Here is a 22,039-nt window from a genome sequence, read left to right on the forward strand (position 1 = left end):
CAATTACTTCTAGAGTCCCGATTGTCATTCAAATGTCATCAAGACATCTTCACCTTGACCGGGTGTCCAATAGTGTAACAGTTCTCAGCTGAGGCATCACAGCAGATACATGAATGGGTCTATCACATAAAACAATTAGCTGGGGTGGAGCATAAATTAGCCCCAGGGAGTTGTATGGAGCCTGTTTGAATCTATGTGACAGGCAGATCTGAGTGAGTACAGGTGTGTTGCACACGTGCACATACCTCTCCCATGTTTGGAAGTGGGGAAAAATGTTAGAGAGCTGCCACATTAGAGAAATGGCTATTAGGATGCAATAAAAGTTAGAGCAAAAATTCTTTAAGTAGGAATTGTTCCTAAGTTGTTGGTAGAAGGGAGGCTAACTAGAAAGACAAGCTTGAAAAACATGCTGGTAGAAGAGAAGATGTGCCTTTAGTTATATAAGATTCAATAAATTTATCTATAGCACTGAGTTATTCCTGAGCATATTCCAATTTGAGAAATGCATATTTAGCTACTTTTATTTAACATTATAATGTATACTTCTCAGAATATTTGATACATAATAAATTTTTGTGAAAATACATAAAAATAGTAAATTAATTCCTTGGGGGTCTCATAATTTTAGATTTGGATCCCAAAGCCAACTTAATCCAGACTAACTTGAAATATGGTCAGAGGCACAAAGTGGCTAACCAATTCAACTCCACATGCAGAAAGCCAAAAAATTCTAGTTTTCATAACCCATAAGATTTCAGTGAAAGAACCCAGGCAATACAAGAAGAAATAGTGAAATAAAGGGAAAGGCAGAGATCATTCATACATCATTAAATGGTTTAAACATTGGTAGACTCTGGAGATACATTAACTGCCCTTATCCTTCCCACTTTTACCTAACCATGAATGCAACTGACCCTGGGAAATGGTCACTTAATAGTTAAACTGACAATTATTGCAGTAGGGATTTGGGAACTAGGCTATTAAAATATCAGGCTATTTTGGTTTTGCTTAAATATATTTTTACAAGGTTTCTTCTAGAATCTTCAATCCGATATTTCTAGAATCTTTGTTACATCGGCAAACTGTTTTTTTTTCCAACAGAGTCAATTACTTGGTAAAATTTGCATAAGTCTATTTAATAATTAAAAAAATAGGCATGTGGCAGTCTTCATTTTGTAATCACTATAGCAAGTGACACCAGTACAAGGTAAAAACAGTATATTCTAAAAACTGCCTCTGAATATTGAATTATTTTGGACTTAACTATCTTCCTGGGATTGTCTTCAAAGAAGAATGGTTCAACATTAAATAGCTAAATCTGCTTATACATTAATGTAAAATTAAAATATATTTATGGAATGCTTTTTATGAGTAAGATATCATGTTAAACTCTAGGGATATCATTGTAAACAAAACAACTATATTCTTTCAAGGATTGTATAGTCTAGTGGCCATGGAAATAAATAAATGAAAACTTGCAATAAAGTGTGGTGAATATAATAAATGGGGGTTAGCAAAAGGAGCTCTGGAAATACATTGGGTGGTGGGAGAAAGGAGTTAGTCTGGTACAGGGAGGTGCTGAGGAGGAGACTGTATGACAGGAGTCCAGGCAGAAGGAAAACTTTGAGTTATGAGAGGGCATGGCCTATTTAGGTAAAGATGGTAGATTAAAATCCAGGAATTGAAGGGAAAGAGGTAGAGAAAATGAAGTGACACTACAGAGACAGCCAGCCAAAGAAACTGTTAAGAACTTTGAACTTCATTCTTAAGGCTAGAAGGAACTCCCAAGGATTTTTAAGCAAGGAAATAAAATGACTGGATTATTACTCAGAACACTTGGGCGATAGCATGGACAATGAATCAAAGAAACCAGCTGGGAGGTGTTGCTTTGATTTGGATAAAGATCCTAATTGCCTATATTAGGTAAGCTATTGGGAGGTGACACTAGAAACCGTGGACAGGTCTAAGGAATAATTTAGTACGTATAACCAGAACATAGTGTTAGGTTATTTGGAGTAAATAAGTCAAAGTTAGTAAACATGTTTCTGACTTGAGAAAGTAGGTACCATTCACGGAGACAGGTAAGTATCCCTTGAGAGGTCTGGAAGAAGATGAGGAACTAGCTTCAAACATACTGAGTTGAATGCTTGTAGGACATCAAACAGAGGTGTCAGGAAGGCATTGGATTCATGGGTTTGGAGCTTAGAATATACCTGGCATCAAAAGATAGATTGTGTATAATTATGAATACTGTACAACTTTATATGCAACAAATTAAAGGGAGATAAAGATGCAGATTTATCATTTACATGCACTTCTAGAATATGACCTTGTATTTTGGCACCACCAAAATCTATTCAAGTAAAAATCAATTTTTAGAAATTAAGGAATCATACAGCTTCCACATAACTATTCTACACAAACACACACAATTTGATTTCCTGACTTTTCATTATCCATTTCCATTTTTGCATACTTAGCACATTTTCACCTTCATTAAAATTATTTTTATGCCTTGAATTAAAAATTTTAAGAAGATAGATCTCATGTTAAGTGTTACTACAATAACAATTATTTTTAAGAGCCATTCATAATTTAGCACGTGACATAAGCCATGTTTACTTTCCAGAGCCTCCCTAATGTATTGGAGTGATTATCAGTTCATCCTTCGGTCTCTATGAGAAATACCCATACCCACAATCCCAGAGCTAAGAAAAGCGAGGATGAATAAAATAGGCAAGTTTGGATTAACAGAAAATTTTTTGAAAGCCAGAAATACTGATTTCTTAAAAAAAATTAATCGGGGTCAAAACAATGTATCTCTTTCACTCTACTCTTCCACTGAACAATAACACTGAACCATAAAGTCAGAGGTAGTCATTTGGAACCTCTGGCTTTGGAAAGACTATTGTGATGTGCCATGTCTGACTTAATTATTTCCTGCATCTAGGTCTCAGGTTCTCCCCTAATTTGGTATCTTGAATCCTTCCCCCAGCGAGGTACTGGGGAGGTGCCCAGAATGGCCAGGTTATCTGTGCCTACCGGGAGAATATGACCTCACTCTGCTGCTTGTCACTCCTATCTCGGGATGTCATAGGTCATCTTCTCTCTGAATTCTGCATTTGCCAGAGAAAACCCTTCGTCTGAACTTTGGAATGGTACCTCTTCCTGTATCCACAGGACTTGAGGAATGAATAAAACCCTTTAAGCGGAATGCTTACACACCCAACATTCCATCCTCACTCTTCAATGCCTAGGAGTTGACCTTGTAAAATGTTTGTTCTTGGTCTTTTTTTTTCTTAAAAACCAATAAAATTGGATACCTTTTGTAAATATCTCCATAATTTTCAAAAATGTGATTATCTTAATAATCTTTTAAAATTACCTAAATACATGGAGAATTAAACACATTTTAATCTCCTCTCCTATCTCCAAAGTCCTACTAAAATGGTAATAAAGGAATTTTTAAATAATGGAATAAAGAATCAGAAAGAGAATAGGAGAGAATAGCAAATCAAGAATAACACAATTTTAGAAGACATATAGATGGAGAGTTAACTAGACTTACCAAAAATAAAAAGCTGAAATCTAGAGCCTGCATAGAGTTAGCAAAAGAAGTTTTAAAATATAGATGTTCTAACCATGATATAAAAATATGATGCCATACAAAAAATGATTAACAGATTGAAGAAGGGGAAAAATAACTTATAAATTTTCCTATGTGTTTGTGTAGAAAATAGCATTCACTAGCATTTTAAAGATTATAAATGCATTTGGGAAATGTGGCAATACATAATTAGAAAATTAAGCAAATGGAAAAATGAGGCAATTATTAATTCACAGGGGAAAAGGACATATAAAACGATAGTACACTGGAGTGAATAATATTTACAATAATTATAATTAAAGCATCGGTGAATTTAATAAAAATTGTGATTACACATGAGGGGAGGGCTGTCTGTGGGGGTGCATGTATGGAAAGGAGAGCTAAATATTCATTAGATTAGGAATCAGGTTAGAAATCGAAGTGAAATGTCTAAAATTGATAAATCAACAAATAGTAGTACAAAATTACTTTTAAAATGTGTACTGTATTTCAGAATAAATTGCTAAGGAAGTTGAAAATGATTGCCTCAAAGGAGAATGTGGGTTGGTGACAGGTGTAGCGGGACACTCTTGTTATTAAATATAAGCCTTTTTGTGCTACTTAACTTTTAAAAATATGCTCATTATGTTATTTTGTCAACATAAAAATAAAGTAAAATACATTTGTCTGACAATATACAGAAATATGTGAGTTTAAACCTTGGATCTCATTCACCCCTCTCACATTTTAGAGTAAAACAAATGTGTTTTTGATACACTAAATATTTCTTTTAGGGGTTGGTCCCTCCATGCTTATTGGGCACCTTCCACATACCACACACTACTCTAGGAACTGGAGAAACAGCAGTGAACAAAATGAACATAGATCCCTTATCAAGAGTACATTTATAATGAAGAAGTTAGAGAATAATGACGTAAGTGAGTAGAATACAAGTTGGTTAGATGTTAAGTGCTAAGAAAAAAAATGAGGCAGGAGATGGGTCCCAAAGATTTGAAAATGTGACTTATTTCGTAATCACTTGTAATATTTCTTTCTTCACAAGAATGTTCTTAGCATTCTTTCTGAACTTCACATTCTGAGAATCAGTATGTTGTATATTTTATACAAAAAGTCTTAGGTCTTAGAATTCATGTCTGCCTTACCTCAGGAAATTTTGGTTACTTTGAGATATTGCAAAAATCCTGTTTCCTTTCAGTATTTAGGGGCATTTTTAAAAGGTACTCAAATTTTGTATTTCTACTGGAGGATAGAGGAATTTGTGAGCTTTGTGGATAATTCAATGGCCCAATGTTTTGGGCAAGGATTAAAAAAAAAGATCATATTCCCCAATTTTTACAAATCAAAGAAGTCCAAATCTTTATACTTTGCAATGTAACTTATGAGACATAGTAACAGACTTTGAGGTATTTATATTGTAAAGAAACAAAAAATAATTAATACTCATAGAAAATACAAAGTTTGGACGGCTTGTATATCATTCGGTGTGGTTTCCATCAGCACATAGTGTAGTGGACACGTGGTATAAAGCTGCCTTTGTCTTTCGATGGTGAGACAGGCAAGCCAGAGTCCTACTTAGCTGAGTCTATTAGGTTTGAACATGAGGAATCATCAGTAGAATCAGCCCCACAGCTCAAAGCTACATAGACAGTTCTACTGCCCAACTGTTTTAAGCATTTCAGAAGTCTACTATTTCAGCTTTTCTGGCCCAAGCTCTGGAAGAATTTCCCTTCTTTCACTCTGTCTTCTCCACATATTATAATCTCAGGAAATTAAATACTTTTTTTTTTTTTTTTTGAGACAGAGTTTCGTTCTTGTAGCCCAGGCTAGAGTGCGATGGCGTAATCTTTGCTCACTGCAACATCCGCCTCCTGGGTTCAAGTGATTCTCCTGCCTCAGCATCCCGAGTAGCTGGGATTACAGGTGCCCGCCATCATGCCCAGCTAATTTTTGTATTTTTAGTAGAGACTGGGTTTCACAATATTGGCCAAGCTAGTCTTGAACTCCTGACCTCAGGTGATCCACCCGCCTCAGCCTCCCAAAGTGCTGGGATTACAGGCGTGAGCCACCATGCCGGGCCGATTAAATATTCTTTTTCTTCTTTCAGAAGATTTCTTGTCTTAGATACTTTGAAGCCAATTCCTTGAGAATATCTGATTTAGTCTTCATATCAAAATTGAGGTGGAAATGCTATGTTCTTTTTATCTAAGGGCATAAAAAGAAAAAAAGCTTAAAAGCATTTTTACCAGAATAAAACAAAGGAAAGGAATAGGAAACACCAGAAAAGTAACGTATGTAAGATTGGCCACATTCGCAAAGAGCCATGTATGTGATTATGTGAAATGGGGAAAAATATCTCCCCACAGAATGCTTTTTATGCTTATTATGACCATTTAAATAGAAAAACCTTTTCCATCAAATATATTATTAGAAAAAAATAAGTCTACAAATAGGCCAGAAACCATTTTAAAAAGAAAATCATCATATTATCGCACAGACTTTGTTTATAAGATTTTATTCATTCTTTGGTTTCAGCTTTGGGAAAGATGCTAGTTAATTGACTAAATAAGAATTACAATAATGGGGAAAGTTAATGGTGACTTTAAGAGAAATATGATCAAAGCTTTAGCTCCCTGACTTTAAAAAGCCAGCTCCTTACACAATAAGCAATTCCAGGCGCTGGTTGCTAGGTGTAGGGACTCATTCTTTTTGTCATCAAAGACCTCTTCTATTTTTTTCAATTAAAGTGACAGAAACACTGAGAAGTGCCAAGAAAACTGATAATGGAAAGTACTAAAATCTTTCAAAAAATTTTGAGCTTCATAAGGAATAGGATCTGGCTCAAAGGCAAAAGACATATTAATTTTCTTGTACATAATTAGCTTACATGTTTCTCTTAAAGCAGGAAGTAATGAGAGGAGATGTCCTAATACAGGTTCCTCTTAAGTTAACATCTCTGTTGCCTTCTGGCTCTGTTAGATGACTATCCTGAGGAAAACTTTTCTAGGCTGGTAGCTCTGATGTCGTTTAGGATGAGACAACAAGACCTGTATGAAGGCCACATTGAAAGACGAGTGACCTTGAAATGGATTAAAACATTCGAGATTTGAAGCTTTCTTGATCTAGGCATATTCTGGCAGATTATATTTCTATTTTCTTTTGAGATGGAGTCTCGCCCTGTCACCCAGGCTGGAGGGCAATGGCATGATGTCAGCTCACTGCAACCTCCGCCTCCTAGGTTCAAGTAATTCTCCTGCCTCAGTCTCCTGAGTAGCCAGGATTACAGGTGCGTGCCACCACACCCGGCTAATGTTTCGTATCTTTAGTAGAGATGGAGTTTCACTGTGTTGGCCAGGCTGGTCTTGAACTCCTGACCTTGTGATTCATCCACCTCAGCCTCCCAAAGTGCTGGGATTACAGATGTGAGCCACCCCGCCCAGCCAATATTTCTATTTTCTTACAGGCTACAAAGAAATCTATACAATGAGATCTATTTGTTCAAATGGCTAACATTTGTTGAATACCTACTATATGACAGGTACTGTGGTAGGCACAAGAATTAGAATAATGGTCAGAATAAGAAATCGTCCTTCATATTTTAAAGCTGATAGGCTGGCAAGATTGGCACTAATGAAATACAACATAAAATCAAACATAGAATGACAAGATATGCAGATATTCTGATGAAACAGGATTATGGAATTCCCTGACAGCACTGAAGACTAAAGGAGTCATGAACATTTTATTGATGAAACAGTCATGGAGCTGGTATCTAAAGGATGAGTAGGATTTAAGTAGGGAAAGAATATTGGGGAGAGGGAAATATGAAGAGGAAAGTTATTTAGACAAAGAAAACGGTAGGTAGGATGGCCCTGAGATGGAAGAAGAATGGTGCATCTGAAGAACTGGGAGCAGGTGGTTGAAGTATGCTGATGGGCAAGGAGGGCATCTGAAGAGATGATGTTCCAGAAACAGATAAAACTATAATAGAACTGGGTGGTTTTGAAACTCATTTGAAGTGGTTTGCCTCTTCTTTATTGATTTGATTACTTTACTGGTCGCCTTTTATCCCCATAGTGAATCCCATTATCTCCCCTCCCAGACGAATGTTCTAATGTAATAAATGAAATTCATTCACTAAGGAAATATTGAGCATCTTCTATGTGCCACACACTACTCTAGGAACTGGAGAAATAGCAGTGAACAAAATAGACATAAATCCCTTATCAAGCTTACATTTATAATGAAATTAGAGAATAATGACATAAGTAAGTAGAACATAAGTTGGTTAGATGTTAAGTGCTAAGAAGAAAAATGAAGCAGGAAACAGGCACCCAGAAGTATAAGAAATGTATTTTTGTGTTTCAATATATTCTTGCTAATACCAATTGTTGTTTTATATGAAAATATTTAAATTCACGTAAAATGCATTGTGCTATCGATCTTGTTTAGTTTTTAACTCTTTCTACTTAGAGCGATTTTCTTAATATCTATTCATGTAATTATGAGTATGGATAATCTGTTGCTTCTGAACGTTGTGTAATACTCCCATATGTCCCCCTCATATTTTATGTATCCATACTTCCAATAATGGAAAACAAGATTACCTCCATTTCCTTGCTCTCAGGAAGAAAGCCAAGCCATGGCTCCATGGATTTTGTATGCATGTGAGAGGAGGTGGCAGTGGAAGAGAAATAAGACTGGCTTTGTATTTTCAAAACGTAACTCTAGATGCAGTGTGAAAATTGGAGTGGAGAGAATCCAGATTCTATTTAGGAGAGTGATTGTAGCAGTCTGGGAAGAAATGTGCATTTTAGACTAGGTTAATGGCAATGGTAGAACTGAGGAGAAATGGAAGAATTCAAATGATACTTAAAGAGTAATGTTGATTGGCCTTGGTGATAAAATGGATATGGAGATGCAAGAGAGGGATGTGTCAAGAGTGACTCAGCATTCTAATTTAGGCAACTGGGTGGAGAAGAAGTTTTGCACTAACATGGTGGACATCGGAACATGACCTCTTAAAGAGAAATATTATACGGATGTAACACTGATTAGAACGTAGAAATGCATAATGAAATTTGTAATCTAACCACTTTAACCACTCCATGAAGGAAAGACTCACTGAGTACTTATTATATGCTATTAACTGTGCCAGGAATTTAAAAGTCCTGTAGAGTGATAAAAAACTGCCAAACCAAAATATTATAATTCTGGAATTACTACAATGAAGACTACTGGGGACACAGAACACAGAGCATGCTGAAGTCTGTTTGGAGATGAATGGAATTTCACTAAGCAGAATCTGGAAGGAGGGCAGAAGGAAATCTAAGCACAAAGGGATGGAAATGTGAACAAATATAATATTTTAGGGGAAGTTCAAGGAATCTGTATTTGCTGGGAAGGAGTTAGTGAAGTGGCTTTCAGTGGGGCATGGGGCCATATAATTCTCTGGCACACAAAGGATTTTATGGAGACTGTGATGGGAGGTACTTGAGCAGAAAAGTAGTGATTAGATTCAGACACTAGAGAGATTACTCCAGCATCAAGAGAGAAAGACAGGTAAGGACACTACACGTTGGCAATCTCTGAAATGACGACTGTATGAACTATGGCAGGGACATTGTGATTGGATAAGAGGGGGCACATGAAAGAGATGTTCAGAAAGTAGAATTGAAAGGACCTCATGATTAATTGAATGTTCTGGGGGAATCAAGGATGACTCCCAGTTTCCTGGCTTGGGCAGTTGTGTAGATGGCTGTGATAGTTACTGAGATTGGGTATACAGGAGGAACAGAAGTTTTGAGAAGATGATGTGCTCAGTTGAATTTTAGTTTGTTTTTTTAAAAGGTCAATCCAGATGGAGTATGTGTGTGGGTTCAGACCTAAGAACTAGGTCTGAGTTGGGGATGTAGATTTTAGACTGGGTCAATTGACTGGTGTATGTGTAGACTGGAAAGGAAAAGAACTAAGACCCTAACCCACTTTGTGAAGCCCAGCAGAGTCACAAATATAAGAAAAGGTGAAAGAGAGTAGTCAAAGATAATACACAGAGAGGAGAACCATGAAGAAAGAAGAGAGAAGGTGAAGAATATAAATATTCCAGTGTCTGCACTATTTTTCTTACATGTTTTCCATTGTGTGCTAGTTTTTGGAATGCTCTGGAAAAAGCTATTTGTGTACATATTCTACAAAATATGATGGTTTACCTCTGGATTCTCTTTTACATATGACTTCAATGTATCTTTGCATATGATGGCCTACTTTTGACAAAGAATCATGTTTATTGTGTTTGAATTTTATGGCATCAATAAAGTTTTAAAATATATTTAAAGTGACTGCTTTATAAAATTTCTCCTTGTCTTGCAGTTAACATGCCCTTGTATTCTGTTTACCATGCCCTCCCACAATTTTCTTTACAGTTTCTGCTTTCTTTGTATCTGCTTTTCACATATATGGACTGTGTCTTCCATCAGAAAAGACCTCCCAATTTCTAATTTTAAATGTATATTCCTTTCTCCATTCTTTATACATATTTCTAAAGGTAACTCAAATTTTCCAAGGCCTGGCAAGCCCCTGGATATTAATGGAATTATATTAACAATAGTCCAAACTCCATTGCTTTTTAAACATAACTATTACAAGGACCTTTGTTCTTTGTTATGTATGTCTGCCTATTATACTAGGGGTGAGCACTGTTTGCCTGCCAAGCATCTTGACCTTTTCCCTATGTTTGAGGAATCCACCATTGTGTGAGTATTGTAAGAGGGGGCATCTTCTGCAGAGATATGAGAGAAAACATCACTCTGATTTCTGGCAGCTAGGGTACAGTCATGTGACCCAATCTCAGCTAATCAGATACTCTTGCCAGGGAATTTGAATCTAGGTTGATTGACCTATAGAAGCAGAGAAGCCTGGGAATATCATCTAGTATTCAGTGGCTATGGTCTAGTGGTAGGGTCCAGTTTCCGAGGCTGGCAGGCCTACTAGTTGTTAGAAGTCAGAGATGCTTAACAAAGTTCCTTTGTATGGAAACAGAACCACATGTTCCATCTCATTAGAAAGAAGTCAAACTTAAAAAAAAAAAAAAAGAGTCTCTTTGTAAAATGTACTGCATTGTATTGAGAGGAATTTGTGTTAAAAACTAAATAATGGGAAAGGATCCACTCTACCCTATGACCTTGGTAGTGGTTTAGCTGCTCAACTTTCCTTGATTAGTCTTTTCAGAGCCTGGTTCTAGTTTTCCTTTGATTCTGTGATGTACAAAATACTGGTCCAATAACTTTCTTTTTTGCTAAAATAACGAGACTATAGCAAATGCCTTTGTGCTCTATGTTACATCCTCATGGACAATTTCAGTTTCAGAGGTGGCACACAGATCCATGAGAGCTCTGAATCCCTTTGTGCTAGTATCATCCCGCCTCTGGTACTCTCCAAGTTGGCCCATTCTTCTGGCTCAGCTTGGCTTTCAGCCTCCCATGACCTGGCCACTTTAACCTTTTAGACAGGAACCTCTCGAGAAACCCCTCAAGAGGACATAAGACAGTTCCATGTTGGCTTCTCTTGAACATGTTCCAATATGGATCATGAAACACACAGCATTGTGACAGCAGGCTGAGAGAGCAAATTAATTTCCTTTTTCAGCTATCATAGGCTGCTCAAGCCCAAGCATGGCCTTTTGATTTCTTAGGCTCAATGTAGACACCAGTCTATCAGGCCACACACTAAGGTGACACATATTAAGTCCCTCTCTTGACTTAAGGTAAAGGGGTAATTACCCTTCACATCTTTGCTTTGGGGGGGGGTGGAGTCATGGCATAACTCTTCAAATCAATCCTCTTCACAGACTCTTTTTCCCCATTCACACACTTCTACCCTTCCATGCTTTCCCCTGTCTCCAACTGGCTTTGAGATCATTTGCTGTACCTCTCTGGGTATCAGTGTCCTCATATGTATAATAGAGATAATAATGGTTTCTACTTTGCAAGGTTTTTGTGGTAACTAAATGTATGTATGTGTGTGTGTGTGTGTGTGTGTGTGTGTGTGTGTGTGTGTATAGAGGCATATATAATGTGTGTGTGTGTAGCTAAGAATAGTCTAGCTCATAGTAAATTCTATCAAAGATTTTCTTATTGCTATCATTATTATTCATACTGTTGTTATCCTAGTAACTGACTTGAGAGTTACAATTTAATCCCTGATATGCCTATGTTGATTTATGTAATAAAATACTGTTTTGAAGGGGAGGATTTAAGAGATGTTAGGCACTTTAATTTATGCAAAGAGAAATTTCAGGAAAATTGTTCTAGAATCACATAGTTATATGATACCGAAATTAAGGGCAAAACCACTTTTGTCCTTGTTATCACCCCTGTTCTCTGCTAGTTAGCTGACTGGCTGTTTTAGTCAGGGTTCCCTAGAGGGACAGAATAGGATATCTGTATCTCTCTATATATGGGAGTTTATTAAGTATTAACTTACATGATCACAAGGTCCCACATAGACTGTCTGCAAGTTTGAGGATCAAGGAGAGCCAGTCTGAGTCTCAAAAGTGAAGAACTTGGAGTCCAATGTTTGAGGGCAGAAAGCATCTAGCATGTGAGAAAGGAAGGCTAGGCCTTCCTGCATGTAGGCAGGAAGGCTAGGCCAGTCTTGTCTTTTCACGTTTTTCCACCTACTTTATGTTTGTTGGCAGCTGATTAGATTGTGCCCACCAGATTAAGGGTGGGTCGGCCTTCCCCAGCCCACTCAAGATTAACTCAAATGTTAATCTCATTTGGCAACACCCTCACAGACACACCCAGGATCAATGCTTTACATCCTTCAATCCAATCAAGTTAACGCTCAGTATTAACCATCACAAGTCCACTCCTTGTCAACTTGAATCCATATATAGCTCCTGAGATCATAATCTTCAGTAAAGACAATAAGGTCATAATTATGCCTAACATAATAGAACTGTGCTTCATACAACTGGAAACACACCAATCCCCAACCCAAATACTATTACATAAAGTTGACATAAAGTCAATAAATCTTAAGTCACATGATAAAAGGAAATAAAATGAAGATATTTTCTTAGTATGAGTACATACATTCACAAACATGTTTTTGACAAAGTAACGAGGAAATACTCATGACAGTTACAGTCCTTGGTTCTGCAGCTGGTCACCTGGTCATAGCTAATATTGATGACTACCTTCTTCTACTACCCACCCAAACCTTCATTCCTGAGGAGTATGGACCATTTGTAGTCCTGCCTGGGTTGGGCTGATGTAGTTTCCCATTGACCTTAATCACAGAGCAAGGTAATACTAAGAGACGCCCTAATGGATCTCCTGTATTCCATGCATACTCTTCCTTACTTCTGTTATGGAGTAGTAGACTGATTTCATCTTGATAAGTCCAGACCAATCACCCCAACCAACACTGTAACTCCCCTCTTAGCCTCTTGACTTAGGAGGAGCCCAGAGTTTCCAGGTGGCCATCTTCTAATTTAATGGAACTATTGTGTCTCCTGGTGGCAGCATTCCTCCCTCTGGAACTAAGACCTCTAGGCCAGTGGAATGTAATGCTGTGGGAACTGGAAGCAAAATTTTGCTAGTGGATCACTAGGGGTGATGGTGAGTGGTGCCACTTCCACTCTACCCCTTGATTCCTGGACCCGTGAATCTTGGCTATGGGAGAAACAATACCACATATTGGATGCTGATTCAGAGCATACATGGTCTTCTGGAGAACTTTGCCCCAGATGTGCAAAGTGTTGTCACCTAGTTGGCATTGTAATTGTGACTTCAAAAGGCCATCTACTGTTCTATCAATCCAATTGCTTCAGGATGATGGGGAACACTGGCCTTGGAGGAGGACAGGCTAACTTAGTTTCTAGAGGCTGAGTCCTAGTGACTGCTTGAGGCAGAGTTGGCTGTGTGGACAGAAAACTATCACTACATAGTATAGTGCTGGTAGAACTCTTAAAGGGCATCCAGTTCAACCACTTGACTTTAGAGGGAACACAGTGGAGACTTGGAGGGTTGAATGATGTTGTTTTCCAACATGTGCTCCAGAACATGAATTCCAGGGAGATGTTAATAGAGCTCCATGGCAATTCGTTCCATGATCTAAGAAGTTTGAAAAATGCTGGAAGTACAAATTTAAACAGAATTCTTTATTGCGGGACTTCTTAAAATTTTAAGATACAATCTGTAATATGAATTTTCCAAAGAGAATATGGTAGGCAGTATTTTACATTTTCCAAACTTGTTTGACCACAGGTTTCCTCCCTCTTTGGGGGATAGACTTTCATATGTCTTATGTTCTGCCAAGTATACTTTAGGAAACACTGGTTTAGAATGATAGATATCATGGCTGGAAGAAAACTGAAGGTCAAGGAGGCACAAATAGAAGAGCAAAGCTAGTCACCCTGTTGTGGAAAGGGAAATAGGGTAAATCCAGGCTTTATTTGACTGAATACATTCCCAATGGGAAACAGGTCTTCCAAGCATGGACTATGTGTCAAAGAAAGCTGGAAGCAATTTCAACTTTCCCCCTTTCTACTTGAGAGACTTCCTGCAAGTTACTAAATATCTTTAAGCTTCAGGTTTCTCCTCTGTAAAAATGGTTAACATAATACTTTCATTGAAAAAACACTGTGAAAATTGGAGATTGTATATGCAAAGTATCAAGTCTGGTGTTGTTGTGGATGTTTTAGTTATCTCCAGTCCAAATGTTTATCAGGTGTGTATCCCCTTTAGAACAACTCTACCAAGAGAGTTCTTAGTCTGCGTTTGGCAACTAATTTAAATTTATTATTTCATTGGCCCTGGCTATGATAAAGCATTTCTTTATAACAGGCCATAATCTTTATTCTTTTTCCTTGTTTCACTCCTTTAAGATCATTCAGAACAAATCTCATTCCTATAGCCTGTGCAACTTATCAGTCATTTAAATACAGGGCACATAGAGCCCTCTTAGTAAATGTCCAGCACTGAGTTCATGGCAAATCCAAGACTGGCATTTGAACTTATGATTTCTAGGCCTCTATTACATACTCGGACAAATAATTCTGGCATTCCCTACCAAAGCCTTGGTTAACTGGAGCACTGCGACTTTTTACTGTCTATCTTCTGCATTTTAATACAGCTGTATAAATTGTTGTTTTTGCTGAAAATGAGGACAGATTCTGTTCCAGTGCTGTTTGTTGGAAAATGTGATGTACACAGTGGTATGGCTTAGTTGACATCAAAGAGATAAAACTTCCTACAACACACAGGTACAGCCCAGGATGCAAACAATTCCATCAGACACTCACTCACTTCTGAATGGTGCAGTAGTATGATTGTATTTAGTTTCTTCAAGTGTACTGCCAACAAGTCTTATGCTTGAAAGTGGACATCCAGCACAAAAAGGTTGTAAATGACTTTCCTAAAATTGACCTGAATCCACTCTGGCCTAGCAAGGCTGATCAAGGTTGACTCTTCCTCTAATAACTTGATTGCCCCAACTACCCCCAGAAGCTTCTGTCTATAATCCAAACTCCAGCTTCTCATCCTTCTGTCCTGATATATTTAAGTTCAAATTTGATACCACTGTTATTTTGTTGTTATTTTGAGGCAAACATGATCTACCTTCATTTATTATTAGTTATGCATCTCTATTCGCTTATACAATTTCTACCTCTACTACTGTTTCTCAAAATTGTATGCTATTAGGACACATTTTTTTTTTCCGGTAATAGAAGAGTTATAAAAGTTTACATGAAACATGAAAAGCAAAAAAATATTTTGAGTAACTGGAAACCTGTATTGGAGAAATATAAGTAATTCTATGAAATAACTATTGTTTCTTGAGTCTAATTCTATAGTAAGGAATTACAGGAGTTTACCAAGAAGCAAGTGTGGTCTCAAATTGTATGTAATAGAATTAAATAAATAATAATTGTAAGGGCATCCAAGAAATAAAACACAAGAAAAACCATGAATAAAGGGAATGTAACCAGTTAACATGAGAATGAGTATCAACAGGATGCTTTAGAAATAAACTAAATTTTAAATTAAAAAATAACATAGGAAAACAAGAATAAATGAAAACAAATAAACCACCTTGTTTTTCCTCTGTTAGGGCAATACCCTTATATACTTAGAGGCAAACATTTATATTCCCCTTGCCAGCCTCCTAATGACAAGAGAGGCCTGTCTCATTAATGGAATAAGGATCTGAAGATTAAAGAAGAATAAAAGGGGAAAATGACATTTTCTAAACTACAAGGGATATATATAATTTATTAAATTATGAAGAGAAATGAAATATGTCATTTAAATGATTAGTTTTATTCACACAAACTTCAGGCAAATGTAAGTATGTAGTAAGACCCATTTACTAAAGGAAGACGCCAATACACCACTAGATTTACTGAATAACATGTAAAGTGTGAAGAATCAGGGTACATTATATCAGTTTCTGAACACATTACATGCCAAACTATCCAATCTTCATTTGAACAAAATACCCCATGAGCATGCCCCTTTCTAAGACAGTGTAGCTTCTTATACAGGACAGACAAATCATTTTAGTTAAATTTCCTGTGTAGTCGACAATGAGTCATTGCCTTGTGGGTACATTAGCAAATGTCATTTCCACTATTCTCACTGTTTTCCCCATAGCTCTACAGGAAGAAAAAATGTATTAATTTGTAAAAGCCAGAACCAAGAAATAAGATCAAGTGAAGTATAAAATGAAGCATTTCCCACTAGAGGAAGTTTTCCAGGATATAAAGTTGAGCTGTAGTAGAGAATTCACACAGGACTCTTAATTCTCAGAAGAAAGCAAAGGATAAACAAAGTAAAAATACAGAAAGCAAATAATGCCAGTTAGCTTTTGGTAGAAAGAAAACATTTGAAAGGCTAGTAAAAAGAAAATATTTTAAATTGTGAGAGAATGAAAACAGGAGCTAAATATTAAAAGAAAAACAAGGAGTGTACTAAAATGAAGGTTATTGCAAAGACAGGACTATGCACATGAATTAAAAATGTGACAGTATAATAGGCCAAATGTCTTTAACTTTTGATTTTGTTTTGCCTCTAAGATAAATATATAAAGAGGCCTGGTGCAGTGGCTCATGCCTGTAATCCCAGCACTTTGGGAAGCTGAGGTGGGTGGATCCCTTGAGGTCAGGAGTTTGAGACCATCCTGGCTAACAGGGTGAAACCTCATCTCTACTAAAAATACAAAAAATTAGCTGGGTGAGGTGGCACATGCCTGTAATCTCAGCTACATGGGACCCTGAGGTAGAAGAATCACTTGAACCTGTGAAGCGGAGGATGCAGTGAGCTGAGATCGTGCCACTGGACTCCAGCCTGGGTGACAGAGTGAGACTTCATCTAAAAAAAAAAAAAAAAAGAATCTCTACAGCAAACTGTGAATGTGGGCTTTTCAGGAAAATCAACCAAGATAGTGATGTATTATTTCCTCTCCAACTAAAAACACAGCCTTTGAAGCAAGTGTCCTGCAGCTTTTACTCCTTAGAATTCTGGGGGACAGGTGAGTGTCCCAAAAGTGAAAGAAAAAAAAGAGGAAGAAGAAGAGAAAACATTTCCAGATACTATCATGCTGAGGTTTCTAAAAAAAAAAAATGGATAAACTTGTAAATTTGTGTTTTATTAATACGTCAATTTTAACAATTTGGTAATACACCAATAGTTTTCCATATCTATTTTAAATCCAGCACATTTATTAGCTGCTTTACAAATATGCCACATACAAGATTTCTGACTTCATAAGAAACATTATTGGGGAAAAAGAATGTGCAGTTTTTAACTTTATTATAATTGTAAAATATCTAATCACTTTTTAAAAGTATATTTATATATACTTAGAATGTTTTAGGGATGTAATAACATCATCAGGTTTGTTTGCATTTATAGAATGCATTTCTGAGATACAATTTAGTCAAATCTTAATTTGAGTATAAATTTGAATATATATAATAAATAGTTTCCAAATAGAAAGTAGTTAAAATATTTTATACCAAGAGTTGCATTACATTTGTCTGGCATTTTCAAGGAATGTAGTATTCTAATTAGGTGAATATTCTAGCCTTTCTCTTTCAGAAGTCCAAACTTTTGAATTTTAATTATCTTTGAAGGAAATTTTTTTTGAATATTACTTTTCTGCACATAACCTTTTCTAGATAGCTCAGGGTCATTATTAGGAGAATCAATAGCTATGCTGGGTTGCAATATTTTGATTACCTCTGCCAGACTGATAAGCAGTTCCACTGTAAGAATGACCCTGGATGACTCAGTTTTTGCATTCCTCTGTCAACTTTCTATACTTTCCCTCTGTCCTCCATCACTGTCAGGCTGTCAACCTGCCTGTCTCCAGGAGTCTCCATCCCACATCTCCCTAACTTGCAAACACCATTATACACATTTTCTTTAATTATTTGCTGCTACATTTTACCATAAATGAGACCCCTATTAAATTGAAGGGGAATAGGGGAGAAGGGAGGAGAGTAGTTAAAATTATCTAACCTGTATACACTCTTTGGAAATTAGTATTCCTAGATATCCTTGAAGGTAGAAATGTTAGCAACTGCCCTTGTTGCAATGTGTTGTATTTCATCCCAGGTGTAATCACACTTGTTTCATCTCCAGGGAAACCAGATAGCTACATCAAAAAGTTTTTCTCTGGAAGTATCATGGAGACCATTTACTCTCATCCTTAGAGAGCAGGGGCAGAAATAGGAAGTGTTTAATCCTTCTAGAATTGATCCTGAGGGACCTGGCATGAAGAAACCTTTCTGTTCCTACGGACCAGCCAAAAGGGAACAGATCCTTTTCGGAAATGGCATCCTCCAGTGCCAGATCCCAGTGCCAAAGGGCAGGTTTCTCTCGCCAAATGCATACCCCTTGCTGTAGTATGTTTACATATGGTATGGAGGTAAAAGAGAAGAAAGAAAACTTATTGGAAAATTTTAACTCAAATGTGTTCCTTTTATTTACCCATCATTGTCAGGATTATGTCATTTTGGGCCTATTGTATATTGTTTAAAACTTTTTGTTTATTGACTCCACATGTTGTTTTAATTTGGGTTACTATTAGTATTCACATTTAAAACATGCATTTTCAGGTTTATAATTTTACTCATTAATCAGTGAAAGGAATAAAGCTTTCACACATTATAAAATAATTTACAGTCACTCTAACGTAAAAGGAAAAAAGAGAAGGGTAAGGTGAGGTGCAAATCTTAGCAGGGAACAATGACTAATCGATAAAAATTTATTTTCAGTTTTTCCATTAATCCTTAGAAAAAAGGAATAATAAACAAACTTATCCTCCCTTATAGTTTATCAAAAAGCAGACAGAAAATGTGAATTAGCTAATAAACCCCAAGTCCCACATGTTCACATATTTACAAAGCCTTTACATTTCCTTAATGAGAAAACACACATTCCAGTTCCTTTGTTTTAAAATAAGTTTTGGAATTTGTATATTTTCCAATATATTCCAGGACCTTTCTACCTCTTTCATAGGTTTAACATCATTACTTTTTTTCTCTAACTCTCCAGTGACTTTCTATATAGAAGGCAGAGAAATGAAGGAAGTCTTCATAATACTTGGGAGAAAAAATAAAGAAAACATGAAAAAAGACAGCAATTTTAGAGAATGGTAATTATTATTTCATAGGTAGTAAAATACATAGAACTTTGGTGTGTGTGTGTGTGTGTGTAGGGAGTGACTGAAGGTACAGTTTTGTTGACCAAATGTACTGTTTTGAGTTTGAGCGATTTGATACACTACGAATTAGTGTAGGGAAAACCACACTACGGGAATGGCCATAGCAAGATAAGAACAACATCCCAGATAAAGTGAGAGGGAAACGTATGAGAGAAACAGAGACACACAATGTTAATGACGAGAATTAAGACAAAAACAAAATTATCAGAGTTATGACATGTGGTTAACTCAGGACTAGATTCTAAGGCCAAATAGATGCTGCAGCTTCAAAGTATTGGCCTAGAGCATTTTGAACTAGGAAGTGGATATGTCCCAGAGTCTTAGGTCAGGCTAAATCTCTAAGTGGGGGTAGAGGGGTTCTTATTGTTGGGTTAGAAGCAGAAACTGAGGTATTCATCGATTCATTCAACCCACCTTTATTGAGCACTGCTTAGGTGCCAGAGATTATTCTGTTTGAAAATGAACAGTAATTCAAACACATTTTCTGACCCCCCTGAGTTGACTTTCTAGTGAGGTATACTGACAATAAATAAACAAACAAATGGATATAGAATACATGGTCAGTTACAAGTGCAATAAAAAATAAATAATTGGAACGGAATAGAAAATGAGAGCAAATCCAATTCTGGATAAGGTAGTCAGGTAGGAGCTCCCTGAAGACCAGATTTTTGGATAAATATCACAAAGTGACAAAAAGGAACAGGTGGATATTAGGAAGAAAAGTAGTCCAGGAAAATGAAATGACAAATTCAAGATCCTGTGTGGGTAGGAATGTGCTGGTTGTTTGAGAAACAGAAAGGAGGCCACTATAGCTAAAATAAGTAAGTTGAAGACAGTGTAAGTCAAACTTTCCATTTTGTTGTAACTTATATTAATTTGTGCTTTCTACCGGTCCCTAAAAATTCATATTTGTAGAGTGTTTCAGAATACCCTTTCATGGAATCATTCTCTACAGTCATGATATGTGGACAATTGATCCTGATTTTATCTGGTTGCTACATATAGATACAACCTGTAATGGATCTAAGAGAACTATTAGTCAAGGAGGTACTGATATTAAATTTTAATCTAGTGTTATGAATGATTTGCCATAATATTTGAATGATTTGCCATAAGGGTTTCCAAGCCTTCAATAAGACGGAGCTTTTGTACAGTGTGAATATTCTATAACATGATTGCTTTTAAACATAGGCAACAGAGTATTTTGACGAATATTACTTTATACATTTTAATCAGGCCGCTCAGTATTTCTATTTACAGTATGGTCAATAGAGGCCTCAAAGTTTCAGATATTGTTTTTGTGCAGTCTGAATAAAAGTTGCAGTTTATAAAATAATTTATAAAACCATCTACATCTGTTATAACTTGGTTGGATATCAATGATTTAAATAAAGTAGTTACTTAGCAATAAAAATTAGGGCATTGATTTTTCCAATGTGGATGATTACTATTTCCCCTGAGAGAAATAATAGACCTGAGGTCAACTAGATTTTATTATTTGTCCCCCAAAATAGGAATATAGAAGATATAAGGAAAGAATGTCTGAAGTTTTCTTTTTCAGATTTTAAATTCAAATACAAAAATGACTGATACAACAGGGCATCAGGGTATAGCTTTCAAATCATTAATGCATAGAACAAATCTCTGAAAAACCTTTGTCATCACATTAGGGCACCATTGAGAAAGACGAGGGTAAATAAAATGTTTGCTTTATTAAGGTCTATGTGTTAAATCCAAGACTTGACATGTAAGAGGCCACTGCTTATATCTATGGGGATATTTCAGAGAAACATGGACTCTTAAGTTAAAAACAGCTGGAATCAATTTCATCAAGACTCTCTCATGTGCCTCTTATAGAATGAGGAAATTTACTGTATTCGAAAGTCATGGAGTTGTCAGATCCAGTGAATATATTACAATATATATTCATAGCTGCAGCAATACACACATTAAATTATGATGTATTATCAGTTTTGTTATCCAATTTTTTGTCCACTCAGAAAAACAGCACAGAGGGTTTGAAAATATGCACCTAATTCATCAAGGTTAATAGGTTCTGTTTGTTAACACAGTAGGGAGAAATATAAGTAAAATATTTGAAGTCATGATTTTTCTTCTTCCCACTCAAAGGACATTTTTTTCTGGGTGAATTTTTGAAGTGTTTCAGATTAAAATGGAGACAACTGAAGTGTCAATCATTAGATAATGGATTTTCATATTGTGGTATATACAATAGAAACTATTCAGCCTTTAAAAAGCAGAAAATTCTGTCATTTGCAACAACATGGATGGACCTAGAAGACATTATATTGAGTGATTTAAGCCAAGCACAGAGACACAAATACATGATTTCACTTATATCTGGAATTCAAAAAAGTCAAACTCATAGAAGTGGAGAGTAGAGTGGTTGTCACCAGAAGCTGTGAAGGACAGAGGGTGGACAGATAAAGGGGAAATGTTGGTCAAATGATACAAAGTTTCAGTTAGAAGGAGGAATTGGTTCTAGTGATCTATTACTCAGCATGGTGACTGTAGTTATTCATCATGTATTGTATATTCCGGAATCACTAAAAAAAGAATTTCAAATGTTCTCATCATGAAGAAACAACAAATATTGAAGTGCTAGAGATGTTAATTAGCCTGACTTGATCATTCCATAGTGCCATGTTTTGAAACATCACATTATGTCCCATAAACATA

The 22,039-nt window shown here is 36.3% G+C and overlaps 1 protein-coding gene and 1 long non-coding RNA gene across 20 annotated transcripts in view; both read right to left on the reverse strand.

Moving 5' to 3' along the window:
* Positions 1 to 22,039, reverse strand: part of LOC105475378 (membrane associated guanylate kinase, WW and PDZ domain containing 2) — a 1,478,421-nt gene that overhangs the window by 598,265 nt on the left and 858,117 nt on the right. The window lies entirely within an intron of this gene.
* The window catches only part of LOC139362477 (uncharacterized), a 45,881-nt gene that overhangs the window by 16,121 nt on the left and 7,721 nt on the right, over positions 1 to 22,039 (reverse strand). The window contains exon 1 of the long non-coding RNA XR_011621592.1: positions 1 to 22,039. This exon is cut by the window's right edge and continues 7,721 nt beyond it. This is a non-coding gene — a long non-coding RNA (uncharacterized lncRNA).

Source organism: Macaca nemestrina, chromosome 4 (assembly GCF_043159975.1).
Source record: "Macaca nemestrina isolate mMacNem1 chromosome 4, mMacNem.hap1, whole genome shotgun sequence".
In the NCBI taxonomy this organism is placed as follows: domain Eukaryota; kingdom Metazoa; phylum Chordata; class Mammalia; order Primates; family Cercopithecidae; genus Macaca; species Macaca nemestrina.